The sequence below is a fragment of the Astatotilapia calliptera genome, chromosome 13 (genome assembly GCF_964374335.1).
Source record: "Astatotilapia calliptera chromosome 13, fAstCal68.1, whole genome shotgun sequence".
NCBI classification, from domain to species: Eukaryota; Metazoa; Chordata; class Actinopteri; order Cichliformes; family Cichlidae; genus Astatotilapia; species Astatotilapia calliptera.
In genome coordinates, this window is record NC_137434.1 from 32297752 (window position 1) to 32314443 (window position 16692).

A 16692-nucleotide genomic window follows, 5' to 3' on the forward strand; every position below is an offset into this window, starting at 1 on the left:
AACACAAACAAACAAGAAATAATAAGATAAGTTTAAAACTGTGAATTACAAATACTCAAACATAATAAATAAGAGGAAATAACAGGTAAATGCACACATCAGTGTACCCCACCTGATTGATGTCACACCTGATCAGCCTCAGGAGCAGCTCTGAAACTAAACGTTACAACAACGCCCTCTGACCTGAACGACTCTTTTAAAGAAGCTGCTGGAGCACCAGAGTCCTGAACACTCAGTGACTGGACTGACACACACACACACACACACACACACACACACACACACACACACACACACGCACACACACACACACACACACACCAAGTTACTTTTGCACAATACTCGGCATTTTGCACATTTCCATTTTTTGCACATGGCACTTTACGTGGTCCTGTGTGTGTTATATGTCACGTGTAGCACCAGGGTCATTTCACCCTGGTGCTACAATAAAAGCCACTTGACTTGATGCAGTGACGAACTAAAGTCTGCTTCTGAAGTTCAGACCTTTTAAACTACAGCGGCTGTCCCGTCCTCAGGGAGAACCCATCATAGCTCATCACACCGAGTGTGGACATCGTGATGGTTTTTTTGGCTCCAAACTTTTGTTTCAATCATTTCAAAGTGTTTTTGTTTTGTTTTTTTCTGTGAGGAAGAAATTCTCATTTTATTTTGAAAGAATCACCACAGGTAAATATTCCAAGAATATTTTTGATGATGAGAGATGAGATGATGAGATAGCCTTTATTTGTCAGTTGCAGGTCTTTTGCCCACAACCGAGATGTCAGACCTTGCCGACCGTACATACAATACACAAACATCACATTGGGGAGACAGGTCAGGCCAGGTAGCAGGAAAAAAACATTGAAATGTGTAACACAGAAGGATAATACAGGAATGCACAGATATCAACACACCATAGCACAATAAACACAGACAGCAACATGGGAAAGAGTCCCAGTGTGTACATCTGATCTGGGACCGCTGCAATCTTCGACTGCACCTCCAGCTGACCTGATGTCCACATCATGGGGGAGGTAAGCGTTGGAGGTGGCGTTGGATCCGGGGTAGGGAGGATGATGCTTCAGTGAGTGCTTATCAGTATCAGTATATGTATGTGTGTGCGTGTCCATAGTTCAGCTGAGACAGTGTCCTTCACCCTGCCAGGCTAAGTAAACAGTCTTCCAGCCAACCCAGGTGGCCTTGTACACAGCAAAATCTCCAGTGTTAAATTAACACTAGAGAGTGTCTATATGGGTCCACACCTCTGAGTGTTAAATACAACACTGTTGAGTGTTAAATTAACACTTTTGACAGTGTTATATGTTTAAAAGTAACCTAGTCAGTTTTGAAGATTAACAAAGACTAACACTGAGCAGTGCTGGTTTTCTAACACTGGAAAATAACTCAAAATGTTAGAAATATTCCAGTGTTAGAAAACCAGCACTGCTCAGTGTTAGTCTTTGTTAATCTTCAAAACTGACTAGGTTACTTTTAAACATATAACACTGTCAAAAGTGTTAATTTAACACTGGAGATTTTGCTGTGTAGGGAATGGGAAGAACAGACTCAACACAGTCGTTATCAGGGTGTTGTTGTTCAGCTCCAGCCTTGAGCCCACAGCTGGCGCCGAAGGGGTAAATGGTAAATGGCCTGTATTTGTATAGCGCTTTTACTAGTCCCACTAGGGACCCCAAAGCGCTTTACACACCCAGTCATCCACCCATTCACTCTCACATTCACACACTGGTGGAGGCAGCTACAGTTGTAGCCACAGCTGCCTTGGGGCGCACTGACAGAAGCGAGGCTGCCATATCGGCCCTTCTGGCCAACACCAGTAGGCGGTAGGTGAAGCGTCTTGCCCAAGGACACAACGACCGAGACTGTCCGAGCTGGGGCTTGAACCGGCAACCTTCACCTTGTAACCTTCCGATTACAAGGCGAACTCCCAACTCTTGAGCCATGATCGCCCAAGAGGGTAGCCGGATTATGATGTAGATTTGTCTTTTGCAGCAACTCAGGAGAATTTCAAAGCTGTTCTTTAACACTCCAACACTGGTCTCTCAATCTCCCGTTGGAGAACTGCGAGCTTCCCCACGATGGTATCAAACTTGCTGGTGTTGTCATTCTTTTGCTCAGAGAGCCGATTCTGCGAACTCACGACTGCAGTCAGCTGTTCCACGATGTAATCCAACTTTCGCTCAAAAGTGTTATCATTTATCTGCAGTTTATAAACACAAAATAACGTCATATTCTTTGATTTTTTGAAAAGAAGAAGAAACAAAACATAGTCAAATTAAAATTGTCTTAATCTGATCAATGAGCAGCAGAAATAAAAGGAGCGAGTTATTTACATTTAAATCCATATTTCGAGATCAACATGCTGGTAAACATGAAATGTTCAGAGTTTTTGTTTTAGGTCATTAAATGAATCCTCCTGAGGAAAGAGATGAGAGCCTCTTCTCTCCATCAGACAGTAAATATGTCAGGAAGCTGTAACAACAACACAAAGCAAGACAGTTTCATTGACGGTGACGTTTAATTCTCCACCCGCACCACATTATTACTTACTGAGAACTGCTTTAACGCGTAGTCGAGCAGGTGTACCTAATGAAGTGTTTGGTGAGTGTAATCCCTGTTTGTGTGCTGGTTTTGTGTGTCAGTGACAGTCTGCAGGGAGATTCAGTGAGGAGAGAAGAGCACATGAAACAGCCTAAAGGAAGTCCTCAGTAAACGAGAGCAGCGCTCTTCCTCAGCAGCTTCTTGTTTTGTTTTTTTTAACTATTTTAGAGCAGAAATCTGTGAGTCCTGAAAACACTTTGAACTGAGTTTGTATTAAATAACCTGTTTAAATAAACTTTAACTATTTTCCAGCTTTTATTTTGAATAACAAACCCGCTTCCGGTTTGATTAAAAACGGTGCAGTGTGGAGTTGAACCGCTGGGGGGCGCTAACACAGCATATATTTGGATCCTTTCCTGAAGTAAAAGAACAAAGAATAGAAAATCCTGTTCAAAGATTTAAAAAGAATAATTTAACGATGACTTCAGTTCAGTAATGAGTCTGTAATTGTTCCCATCACAGTTACTGTAGCTGAGACATCAGGTGATCTTTGTCCACATCTGTGTGACGTGCTGTGAGAGAGCAATCGATATTTTATTTCTATAGCACATTTAAAAAGGACAGTATGCATCAAAGTGCTTCACACAAGGTAGCAAAGCAGATCACAACAAAGGCAACAAAAACATTTAAAAAAATTATAGTTACAGTTACTGTGACAGTTACAGTTACATAGCACAACTGCAGACCAGGTGGAGGTCCAAACTAATTTGCTTCAAAAGCTAGAACAGGTGAGTTTTTACTGGAGATGGCACGATACCACGTTTTTATGTCCGATATCGATACCGTAAATTTGGAAATCTGCCGATACCGATGTGAATCCGATATAGTGTGTTGTTAATCAATAAAACTGTTTTTTTAATATCTTGCTGTTTTTGTATAAGTTCATACTCAAGTTAAAAAACATAACAAAACACTAAAGCTATTCTGTTATACCTGTATGTGTGGCACTATGTTAAAGACAGAGACATGAAAATAGTAGCCCCCCATTTTATTTGATGCTCAGAGACATTTTCTTTTAGTAAGGCCACTGCAATGTAAGTTTTACTGTTGTATAAGTTCCGCCAGCAGAGGGCGCTCGGTCCTGTACGCATCGGTAGCTGACGCTACAGTAGAAGAAGTAGTGTCAGTGATGAAGAGGCAGCGTACGGCCTGCGCGCCAAAGATAACTGATTGCCTTATTTCTCTGTTTTTACAGGTAAGCTGGGTGGTTGATAATATAAACAGATGTTATAAAAGTGACAGACAGCAGTGGCGATTAATGATAAATGTCTTGTTTGTGGCGAATGTTAAGCTAAAGAGCTAATTTCCAAGTTGGTCCAGTTGTTAGCCTGTGCCGATCAAAGTGTTAGACTGTACCGAAACTCTGTGAGCTCGGTGCAGGTGTATTTTTGGGTTAAAGCCACAAGATATATATTTTGCACAATAAGAGAAAGTGTGAATTGCTTTATGTTTAGTTCATGAAGAGTGAATGCTATAGAAATATGTTAAGAAAAACATTTATTTGAAAGAGATCTAGTTTATTAAATACAGTTAAGAAGACAGGTTGATAAATAGATTAAAACAGTAGCAAAAACAAGATAAAACTGTAATGAGTTCACTATGTTGTTCATGTGCATAGTAAAATGTATTTGTGTAATTTAACCAGTTTATAAAGGTGGTGCATGTGAATGTGAAACTGTATAAGTTACTTGTATAAAGTAATGTCAGCTACAGTAGAAGAAGTAGTGTCAGTGATGAAGAGGCAGCGTACGGCCTGCGCGCCAAAGATAACTGATTGCCTTATTTCTCTGTTTTTACAGTTTTCCGTAAAAATAAATATGTTGCACGGGAGATGAGTTGGCCCATCATTTCAACAGTGTAACATATTTTGGCGAGCCAGCCAGGAGGTGGCGCTAGTGAGTCAACACCATCACCAACCACCTTCTTTCCCAAGAGACGAACCTTCAACCAAAAGAAATGGAATCTCTGCAACCTCTGCGTGACGAAGTGAGTGCAGCCTTGTGGCAGTTGGAGAGAGAGCATCTTGTGGATGTCTGCAGGCGACTGAAATGTTCCGGCCTGGACAGCGCAGAGTCTCACAGCAAGACCAAGAGGACACTCATCAGGTTGGCAGAGGGCATGTTTGATGATGTGGAGAAAAGTGAGGAAGAGGATCAAGTGAAACAGTTTTATAAAGACATTGCTGTATACATCCAGAGACTAAGCAAAGGGGAGAGTCAGTCAGAAAGGGAACCCCAAGGCATAGAGTCTATGCAAAAGAAAGATCTTGAGAACACCGCATGTGCTACTCCAGTACATATTGCAGATTACTCACCCAGAGCCCGACCAGAGGCAATGCGAACTCTTCAAGAGGTAACACTGAAGAGGGAGTTTAAAATCTGTGGGCAGATTGGAGAGCATGGGCAGAAGGACAAGCTATCCTATCTCAGCTTGATTCGCCAGATTGAGAATGGGAGTGAAAAAGGGCACTCGGAGACTGAAATTGTGGAAGCGGTAATTAGGGCCATTAGTCCAGGAACGCCCCTAAGAGACATGTTGGAGATTAAACGTGGGTTAACACTTAGCAAACTGCTCACCATATTAATGGGACACTATAGGGAAGACAGCCCCACTGAGCTTTACCATCAGCTCCTCAATATCTCCCAAGAGCCCAAAGAAACTGCTTTAAACTTTGTATTTCGTGCCATTGAACTTAAAGAGAAGTTGTTATGGAAAGCGGCAAATGAGGAGACAGATGAACTGTATAGCAGAGCCACCATCCAGCGCAAATTCCTCCGCTCCATTGAAACTGGGCTGCTCAGTGACTCTATCAAGTATCAGCTACTGCCCCCCCTAAACGACATAACCATAACAGATGAAGAACTGATTGAGAAAGTCAATGAAGCTTCAAAGCTAGAAAATGAAAGATTTGAGAAACGGAAAAGGTCCACTGCAGCCAAGATTCCCAGGGTCCAAGAGCTCCAAACAGAATGCCAAACAGCCCTGACATCTGCTCAGAGCCCCTCCAAACCCAGAGAATCCCCCGCTACAGTGGCCATGACAACAGTGAAAAATAAAGAGACTAAGTCAGACACGCAGCAGATTATAGAAGAACTACGTAAAGAGATGAAACAAATGTTTATGGCTGCTATGGAAACCAGTCCCCGCCCCATGGCACCAAAGCAACGAGAAAAAGGCTGTAAAAAGTGCAAAGAAGAGGGGAAAGGAGAGAACTGCCTGCACTGTTTCAAATGTGGGCGAGAGGGCCACTACTCCCGTGGATGCCGAGCACCGAGACTGCCATCGGGAAACGGGGAGGGACTACTGAGATGGGACCAACAGTAGTCCAAAGCCCACGGTCCCATAATGAACAGTCAAGCCCACCAACATCCTCCAAAGAAACTGCAGCTGGTGTCCCATCAGCGGTAACTGAGGTTCACTATCTACCCCCTCAACGAAAGTCACGGTTAGTAAGCCTAGTGGGAAACAGATGTACTGTGAACTGTTTTATGGACAATCACCCAGCTAAGGTGTTGTGGGATTCAGGGGCACAGTCCAGCATAGTAAATGAAAACTGGCGGCAAAACCACCTCCCTCACACAGTCGTCAGACCTGTTTCAGAACTGTTAGACAATGAGACGCTCACAGTGTTTGCTGCAAATGACACACCCATTCCCTACATTGGTTGGATAGAAGTCAGCTTCAGACTAGGCAGTGATTTGTCCCCAACCAGTGAGCTGCAAGTTCCAATATTGGTATCCAGTGACCCGGCTGTGGCCAGTGATCCCATCATTGGCTACAATGTCATTGAAGCTATCGTGAACCAGGAAGAAGTAAAGACCAAAGGAGGAAGAAAACAGCTAGCACACTATGTGAGTAAAGCATTTGAAATAACTGTACGCACTGCACATAATGTTGTCAAGCTTGTGCAGAACAGCAGTGAAGGCCCAGAGACAGGTGTGGTAAGGACTGGTGTAAGAAGAGTGCCTTTGTCAGCGAACCAAGTCACTACAGTTTATGTACGGGCACACGTTAGTTCACATGCCCGGGGCCAAGACATGCTCTTTCTACCTGATGGAGCTGACCCACAACCAGAGGGCATAATATTCAGTGATGTACTGGTGAAAATCCCAGACAGAAAAGTACCATATGTGCCCATCCCTGTGACTAACACCACAGACCACACCGTTTATCTGGAGAGCCGTAAAGTGATTGGATACCTTGAACCAGTAAAGACTGTATACACAGCTGGCATCCAGACTAAAGTAAATGAGCTGACACAAGAGAACAAAAATGGTACAGAGCTAAAGTCACACAACCCGAGTAACACACAGACACGAGAGAACCAACAGAGACCAAAGTCATGGGACCCACCAGTGGATCTCCAGCATCTGGATGAAAATCAGCGAGCGGCTGCGAGGAAGATGTTGCGAGAGGAATGTGAGGCGTTTGCATATGACAGTGACGATGTCGGCTGCATACCATCCCTGAGGATGCATATAAGCCTCCATGACACAAATCCTGTGAAAAAGACTTACATGTCCATCCCAAAACCCCTGCACAACGAAGTGAAAGAGTATTTGCAAGACCTGCTTAACAAAGGCTGGATCACACCATCACGGTCCCCCTACTCATCACCTGTGGTGTGTGTCCGCAAGAAAGACGGCACTCTCCGCCTTTGTTGTGACTTTAGGGAGCTCAACCGCAAGTCAGTCCCAGATCGCCATCCAATCCCAAGGATCCAAGACATGTTGGATGCTCTGGGCGGGAGCTCCTGGTTTTCTGTGTTAGACCAGGGTAAGGCGTACCACCAGGGTTTCTTGGATGAAGAAAGCCGCCCCTTAACCGCCTTCATCACACCCTGGGGGCTCTATCAGTGGGTACGCATTCCCTTTGGCCTGAGCTCCGCACCCGCCGAGTTCCAGAGAAGCATGGAGCACTGTATGGCAGGCCTCAGAGACACTATCTGCCTCCCATACCTGGACGACAACCTGGTGCACAGCAGCAGCTTTGATGAACACTTGGAACATATCCGCCTTGTCCTCCAGCGTTACAGAGAGCATGGTGTTAAGCTGACCCCAAAGAAATGTGAACTGTTCAGGCGAAGTGTGAAGTTTCTGGGAAAGCTGGTAACAGGTGAAGGCTACACAATGGACCCGGCAGAGTTGGCCCCGGTAATGGCGTTAAAGGAAAAGACACCTGCAACCGTCGGAGAGGTACGTCAAATGCTTGGTTTCCTCTCTTATTACAGGCCTTTCATCCCCAACTTCTCCCGTGTAGCCCATCCACTCTACAGCCTGCTCAGCCCTCCATCTTCTGAGAACTCTGGTCCAGTCTCAGCCGACAAGTGCAAAAAGGAAGTGAAGAAAAATAAAGGCCACTTACCATCACGGGCGCCCGTTCAGTGGACGACCTCCCACCAGGAGACATTGAACCAGCTTGTAGATGCACTTACAAGACCCCCCATTCTTGGGTACCCCGACTTCACAGAGCCTTTTGTGTTACATTGTGATGCATCACAGGTTGGGCTAGGTGCTGTTTTGTATCAGCGGCAGCAAGGCAAGATGAGAGTCGTAGCATATGGCTCCCGCACCCTGAGTCCAGCAGAGAAAAAGTACCACCTGCACTCTGGCAAATTAGAGTTTTTGGCTATGAAGTGGGCGATTTGTGAACGTTTCCGGGATTATCTGTACCATGCCCCATCGTTCGTGGTGTACACTGATAATAACCCACTAACATATGTGCTCACTACTGCGAAGCTTAACGCCACAGGTCACAGATGGGTCGCGGAGCTGGCCAGCTACAACTTCACCATCCGCTACCGTCCAGGCAAGACCAACGCAGATGCTGATGGGCTGTCGCGAATGCCGCTGGACATTGACAGCTACATGAAGAGCTGTACAGCTGAAGTTGGACAGGAAGCCATAAGCGCATCAATGGAGTCTGTAACGGTGGAGGAGAGAGACCCTTGCCAAGGCGTTGGAGTTATCCAGGTGAGTGCTCTGAAATTAATCAAAGATTCTGACACTACCCAGTCTTTTACACCAGACCAGATACGCAGAGCCCAGGAAGCAGATGAAGTTCTGGCAAGAGTGCTCTGGTATAAGTCGCTGGGTAGAAGACCAAGTAGAACTGAGGTGAAGTCAGAGCATCCTGCAGTAGCTGCACTACTCAAGCAGTGGTTGAAGCTTCACGTCGACCAGAATGGTGTCCTGCGTCGCCAAACATCACGCCGAGAGCAGCTACTGGTCCCTAAAGCCTATCGTCCCCTGGTTTTTAAAGAACTCCACCAAGACATGGGCCATTTAGGGGTGGAAAGAACGCTCGACCTGATTCGAGACAGGTTCTACTGGCCGCAAATGGCGAAAGAGGTTGAACACTTTGTTACAGAAGAATGTGAGTGTCTTAAGAAGAAGAAACCGAGTAAGCAGACCCGTGCACCTTTGTCCTCGATCCAGTCCACTTACCCATTCCAGCTGGTGTCCATAGACTTCCTTCACCTGGAAAAGTGTAAGCAGGGCTACGAGTATATACTTGTTATCATGGATCACTTCACGAGGTTTGCCCAAGCCTATGCAACGAAGAACAAAGCAGCTAAAACAGTCGCTGACAAGCTCTTCAATGACTTTGCACTCAAGTTTGGCTTCCCGACCAGACTACACCACGACATGGGCAAGGAGTTTGAAAACAAACTCATGGCAAGACTGAAAGAACTCTCTGGTATCCAGGGCTCCCACACGACACCCTACCACCCACAGGGTAATGGACAGGTGGAGAGATTCAACCGCACCCTGCTGTCCATGTTGCGGACCCTGGAGGACAAGGAGAAGGATGATTGGAAAGAGTCGCTAGCTAAAGTCGTCCACGCGTACAACTGTACGAAGAATGAGGCAACAGGCTACGCCCCATATTACCTCATCTTCGGACGTTCCCCACGCCTGCCCATCGACTTGCTCTTCAACCTAAAAAGGGATGAAGCTCATGTGGACTATGATGACTATGTTAGCTGCTGGAAAAAGAGAATGCAGGAGGCGTACACAGTGGCTTCTCAAACTGCTACCAAGGAAGCTGCTCGAGGCAAAGCGTACTATGACAAGAAAGTTAAAGGGAGAGATCTTCAGCCTGGGGATAGAGTGCTCCTCCGAAATCTCACTCCTCGTGGTGGTCCCGCGAAGATCCAGTCCTTTTGGGAAAACCAAGTCTACAAAGTGAAGGAGAGGAAAGCAGATGACAGTCCAGTGTATGTCATCAGCCCTGAAAATGGCCAAGGCAGAGATAAAGTGGTGCACAGAAATCTCCTACTGCCCTGTGACTTCCTACCAAGTGAGAAGCCATCAACACAGACTGTTCAGCCCCAAAAAGACTCTCCGACTGTGACAAGGAAGAAGTTCAGACCTCCGCGTAGACAGCAGCAGCCAGGGAATGGCGACACATCGGATGATGACGACAGTGGCACCTTCCAGTGGTACCTCAGGCCGGTTCCAGGGAGACGACAGAGGCAGACTCCGCTTAACCCTTTGGCAGAGTCCTTCCAGCCTCATCTGAGTCTCCACTGTCAAGAAGAGGATTTGCCACTACAGAGCGAAGAGGATTTGCCACTACAGAGCGAAGAGGATTTGCCACTACAGAGCGAAGAGGATTTGCCACTACAAACTGAAGAGACTGGGCCTGGGCAGATCCAAGGCCCTGACTCTGACAATGACAGGCCATTGAGTGGTGATGCTATGACTGACATTCTAGCTGCAACTGGTGGTGAGACTGACTCTGTGAGGCAGCGGCCTCAAAGACAAAGACAGCAACCAACGGTACTGAGCTATGACACTTTAGGTCAGCCAACTTTGGTTCAGAGGAACTGTACAGTGACTATGGCTCAGGTGATCGACTGTAATGGCTTCTGGAGACCATGGGCTGTGGGAGTGTGGTAAAACTATGGTTGAATAGATGATGCACACAGAAATGTCAGGTGACATTTAATTTTGTGGGGGAGAGTGTGGCACTATGTTAAAGACAGAGACATGAAAATAGTAGCCCCCCATTTTATTTGATGCTCAGAGACATTTTCTTTTAGTAAGGCCACTGCAATGTAAGTTTTACTGTTGTATAAGTTCCGCCAGCAGAGGGCGCTCGGTCCTGTACGCATCGGTAGCTGACGCTACAGTAGAAGAAGTAGTGTCAGTGATGAAGAGGCAGCGTACGGCCTGCGCGCCAAAGATAACTGATTGCCTTATTTCTCTGTTTTTACAGGTAAGCTGGGTGGTTGATAATATAAACAGATGTTATAAAAGTGACAGACAGCAGTGGCGATTAATGATAAATGTCTTGTTTGTGGCGAATGTTAAGCTAAAGAGCTAATTTCCAAGTTGGTCCAGTTGTTAGCCTGTGCCGATCAAAGTGTTAGACTGTACCGAAACTCTGTGAGCTTGGTGCAGGTGTATTTTTGGGTTAAAGCCACAAGATATATATTTTGCACAATAAGAGAAAGTGTGAATTGCTTTATGTTTAGTTCATGAAGAGTGAATGCTATAGAAATATGTTAAGAAAAACATTTATTTGAAAGAGATCTAGTTTATTAAATACAGTTAAGAAGACAGGTTGATAAATAGATTAAAACAGTAGCAAAAACAAGATAAAACTGTAATGAGTTCACTATGTTGTTCATGTGCATAGTAAAATGTATTTGTGTAATTTAACCAGTTTATAAAGGTGGTGCATGTGAATGTGAAACTGTATAAGTTACTTGTATAAAGTAATGTCAGCTACAGTAGAAGAAGTAGTGTCAGTGATGAAGAGGCAGCGTACGGCCTGCGCGCCAAAGATAACTGATTGCCTTATTTCTCTGTTTTTACAGTTTTCCGTAAAAATAAATATGTTGCACGGGAGATGAGTTGGCCCATCATTTCAACAGTGTAACATATGCAAAAAATACACTGCACCCAAATATTTCATAGTTCAGCAAAACTGATCAATCTAATAAACTTAAACCTGCACCATCCTTCTGGTATTTTAAAGATTAAGCAACCTGACTAATAGGGGTGCAAACTCCCAGCAATAAATAAATAAATAAATAAATAAAAATAAGGAACCACCCCCCACCTCATGATGCTTAATCAACACAATCAACTATAATTTGATGCAGTGGGGGGAAAAAAACACAGAAATCAATTATTTTTCAAGAATAATTAAATAGATTCAACATCTTTCTTCTACAGAACTGCAGACTGCACAGATGGTTCCCAAAGGAAAAAGTACTATAGCTTACTAGGGTATATTAGACTTAACAGTTACTATATACAGTAATGGACTTCTATATATTTTTCATCAGAATAAAACTTTGGGTGTCAGATTCAGATAATTATTTATTAAAAGCTCGACATTTTAAATGAGAATAAGAAAGAAAAGTATGTCTTTGTGCCCCCTTTTCCCTGTTAATGCTCTATCGGCCCCCCTGGCTAAACTTTGCTAGATCCGCCCCTGCACAGTTACCAGCGTCAGCTGTAGAAAAAGATCCTCGAGTAGAAATTAATATTAAATAAATTCTAACAACAGCTGATCAAGCTTAAACGTGCTGCTGTTGTTCAGCCGCTGGTTTCCTCTTTCTGGTGCAAAGTGGGCCAAAAACAAACCAGAGAGACGATCAGCTGATCATTGATCAGTTTCAAGATTGAAGTAGCAGCAGGAGAGAGAGAGAGAGAGAGAGGCGGTTGCTCCATAGGTTGTTAAGCTTAACTCTGGAATGCTTTACAGACATTCAGAGATGAACTTACACACTTGCTTTACTTCTCTCGGGGAAAACTTCCTCGGAGTTTGGTAGCGAGGCTACAAATACGCACAGCCGCTCTATCACGTGACCACACTGCTCCGATGTGCTACGGTTATGAGCCGAGTTGCGCCGTGTTGCAAGTTTTGTGAGGTGGTTTTGTGATATTTAATGGATCGATTACATTTTTTATTTCTCTCTGATATCCGATCCTGTAATTTACGTCAGTATCAGACCGACACCGATACGTAATATCAGATCGGTCCATCTCTAGTTTTTACCTGTGATTTAAACGATTAAATGGAATCTGACATGCGGACATCGATAGGAAGATTATTCCAGAGACTGGGTGCGACGATTGCAAATGCTCGGTCCCCTCTAGTGTTTCGTTGGGGAGCAGACAGTTTTCAAAGACGTTCATAAAAACTATAAATGAATGAATCAAGGTAAACAGGTGCACATTCGATACACACCTGTGAAATAACTGATATAAACTGGAGGTGGCGCAGTGGTTAGCACTGTCGCCTCACCATAAGAAGGGTTTGAATCCAGCTGCTGGCTGAAAACACTCATCAGGTTAACTGGTGATTCTAAGCTTGTCGCAGGTGTGCCGCCCCTCACCCTATGACAACTGAGTTAGGCTCCACCTCCCCGTGACCCTGACTGGGGAAGAGGTTGGATGGAATGATGGTGAAGATATGAAGGAGACTCTGAGGGCAGAGATCAATCAATCTTTATTTATATGTGCTACATCTTTTCATACAAAGATGTAGCACAAAGTGCTTTACATGGTTAAAAGCAGCCCACCCCTGTGAAGGTCTGTGGGCAGGGTCTGTGAGGTCTGTGGGGTCTGTGGGCAGGGTCTGTGGGCAGGGTCTGTGGGGTCTGTGAGGTCTGTGAGGTCTGTGGGCAGGGTCTGTGAGGTCTGTGGGCAGGGTCTGTGGGGTCTGTGAGGTCTGTGGGGTCTGTGGGCAGGGTCAGTGGGGTCTGTGGGCACTGTCTGTGAGGTCTGTGGGGTCTGTGGGCAGGGTCTGTGAGGTCTGTGGCCAGGGTCTGTGGGGTCTGTGAGGTCTGTGGGGTCTGTGGGCAGGGTCTGTGAGGTCTGTGGCCAGGGTCTGTGGGGTCTGTGAGGTGTGTGGGGTCTGTGGGCAGGGTCTGTGAGGTCTGTGGGCAGGGTCTGTGAGGTCTGTGGGGTCTGTGGGGTCTGTGGGCACTGTCTGTGAGGTCTGTGGGGTCTGTGGGCAGGGTCTGTGAGGTCTGTGGGCGGGGTCTGTGGGGTCTGTGGGGTCTGTGGGCACTGTCTGTGAGGTCTGTGGGGTCTGTGGGCAGGGTCTGTGGGGTCTGTGAGGTCTGTGGGCAGGGTCTGTGGGGTCTGTGAGGTCTGTGGGGTCTGTGGGCACTGTCTGTGAGGTCTGTGGGGTCTGTGGGCAGGGTCTGTGAGGTCTGTGGGCAGGGTCTGTGAGGTCTGTGGGGTCTGTGGGCAGGGTCTGTGGGGTCTGTGGGCAGGGTCAGTGGGGTCTGTGGGCACTGTCTGTGAGGTCTGTGGGGTCTGTGGGGTCTTTGGGCACTGTCTGTGAGGTCTGTGGACAGGGTCTGTGGGCAGGGTCTGTGGGGTCTTTGGGCACTGTCTGTGGGGTCTGTGGGCAGGGTCTGTGAGGTCTGTGGGCAGGGTCTGTGGGGTCTGTGGGCAGGGTCTGTGGGGTCTGTGAGGTCTGTGGGGTCTGTGGGCAGGGTCAGTGGGGTCTGTGGGGTCTTTGGGCACTGTCTGTGAGGTCTGTGGGGTCTGTGGGCACGGTCTGTGGGGTCTGTGGGCAGGGTCTGTGGGCAGGGTCTGTGGGCACGGTCTGTGAGGTCTGTGGGCAGGGTCTGTGGGTAGGGTCTGTGAGGTTTGTGGGGTCTGTGGGCACGGTCTGTGGGCAGGGTCTGTGGGCACGGTCTGTGGGCACGGTCTGTGAGGTCTGTGGGCAGGGTCTGTGAGGTCTGTGGGCAGGGTCTGTGAGGTCTGTGGGGTCTGTGGGGTCTGTGGGCACGGTCTGTGGGGTCTGTGGGCAGGGTCTGTGGGCACGGTCTGTGGGTAGGGTCTGTGAGGTCTGTGGGCAGGGTCTGTGAGGTCTGTGGGCAGGGTCTGTGGGTAGGGTCTGTGGGCACGGTCTGTGGGTAGGGTCTGTGAGGTCTGTGGGCACGGTCTGTGGGTAGGGTCTGTGAGGTCTGTGGGCAGGGTCTGTGGGTAGGGTCTGTGGGCACGGTCTGTGGGTAGGGTCTGTGAGGTCTGTGGGCAGGGTCTGTGAGGTCTGTGGGGATGTGTGACTCTGATTTCACTCAGATTTTGTTCCAAAGTCAAAAATGTTTCTCGCACTGTGTTTTAGTTTGACTTCAGCTGAGCTGGAAGAACAAAACCACAGAAGAAGACGATGTCTGCTCCTGCACAGGTGGGTCAGACTTACACAGGTAGACGTGCACAGGCGAGGCGAGGAGTCCATGAAGACCTCATCGCATGCTGAGATATGTTTTTGCTCTGAGGACATGGTTGAACAGGCTCCACCCACCTGATTTCCTACTCTCCATCTTTTATCTACAGTCTGTGGCTGCGTGGCAGCGTGTGACTGGGAGCAGCTAATCATTTCTTGTGTTTCTTTAGACTGGTAATGACCTCTGACCCCGAGGTCTCTCATGTTAGAGTCTTTGACCTGTTTGGTGACCTGTGATGTGCAGCAGGCTCCTCCTTCGGGGTGACAGTGATCTGAGTTTGCAGTGAGCACCTCCTCTGACCTTTCCCCGTCAGCCGAGTTTCAGCACGAGGCAGAGAGCGACTCTTTCACACACTTAGAGAACAGCGACATGAAGTCGTGCTGAGTCACAGCAGGTCAGCAGCTCTGCCTTCACCACCACGCCCTCTCCTACATGTATGCTGTATAACTGTGACAGTATGATTGTGCAGGCTGGAGCGTTAGCCTCTCTCTGGTGTATTTGAGCAGAGTTCAGCAGGTAAATGAAATCATTTGAATTACGAGCTGTGTTATAAAGTGTTTCTGAACATTGTAGAAAAGAAGAAACTTTGGTGGATGTTTCATAAAACCAGATTTTGTAACCCTCACCTCAGGAACAAACAGAGCTGCACTGATCAGGGCTGGAAGGTTTACCCACAATGCACTTTGTGGCGTTTTGACCAGTGAAAGAGTTTATTCAGACTGTGACGGATCCATGACGCTGCGGTTACAGACCAACAGCAGACCCTGTGTTCACGCAGAGATTTCTGAAGAAGGATTAAAAACACTGAGAAATCTGGATCCAAGTGCAGAGCCGCCGCAGGTCCTGTTTGACCACATTCACTGATGATGATGTCACATAAGCCATGTGTGGCACTGGTTTTAGATCAGGTCTGCACAGTAAACGTTCCAGCACTTAAATGAGGTTTATGACGGTGAGAAGAAGAAGAACCGATCCCCCTCCCCTCTCCATGAAAGGTGACTGTGTGGAGAGGGTGTCCTCCTCTAAGTTCCTCGGCACCCACATATCTGAGGACCGATCTTGGTCCACAAACACATGAGCCCTGGTGAAGAAAGCCCAGCAGCGCCTCCATTTCCTGAGGGTCCTGAGATGGAACAGGCTGCAGACTGACCTCCGTGCCGTGCCGCTATGGAGAGTGTGCTGGTGCACGCCATCCCTGTGTGGTACGCTGGTTGCACAACAGCCGATAAGAACAGACTCCAGACAGTCATCAGAACTGAGACTCACATTTACTACATACAATAATGGATTTCTATACATTTTACACCAGATAAAAACTTTGGTTGTAAGATTCAGATAATTATTTAATAACAGACATTTTAAATGAGAATAAGAAAGTATTTCTTTGTGCCCCCCTCTCCCTGTTAATGCCCTACCTGCCCCCCTGGCAACACTTTGCTAGACCCGCCCCTGCACAGTTACCAGCTGTCAGCTGCTTAGAAAAGGATCCTGGTGTTATTAGTCTCTCAGAAACAGTTCATAACTTCAACTCATCCATGTGACCTAAAAGGTAAACCTGTTTCTCCATCACAGCTCTGATGATCCAGTAAGGACATCTCCTGGTTTCATCTTCATGTTTCCCTCTCACCACATATCCAAACCGACATCATGACCAGCAGCTTTACAGCTGTGGCTCCAGCAAACATCAGCTGATACTAGAAATTAATATTAAATACATTCTAACAACAGCTGATCAATCTCTTATGTAACAACTGAAAATAAAATAAAATAAATAAACAATAAAAACAAAGGTCAATCAAATGGACCAATACAGCAAGGCTGGGATGGTCCACTGGGTGTAGTAAATCCGTTGGGCATCTTTCTTTGCC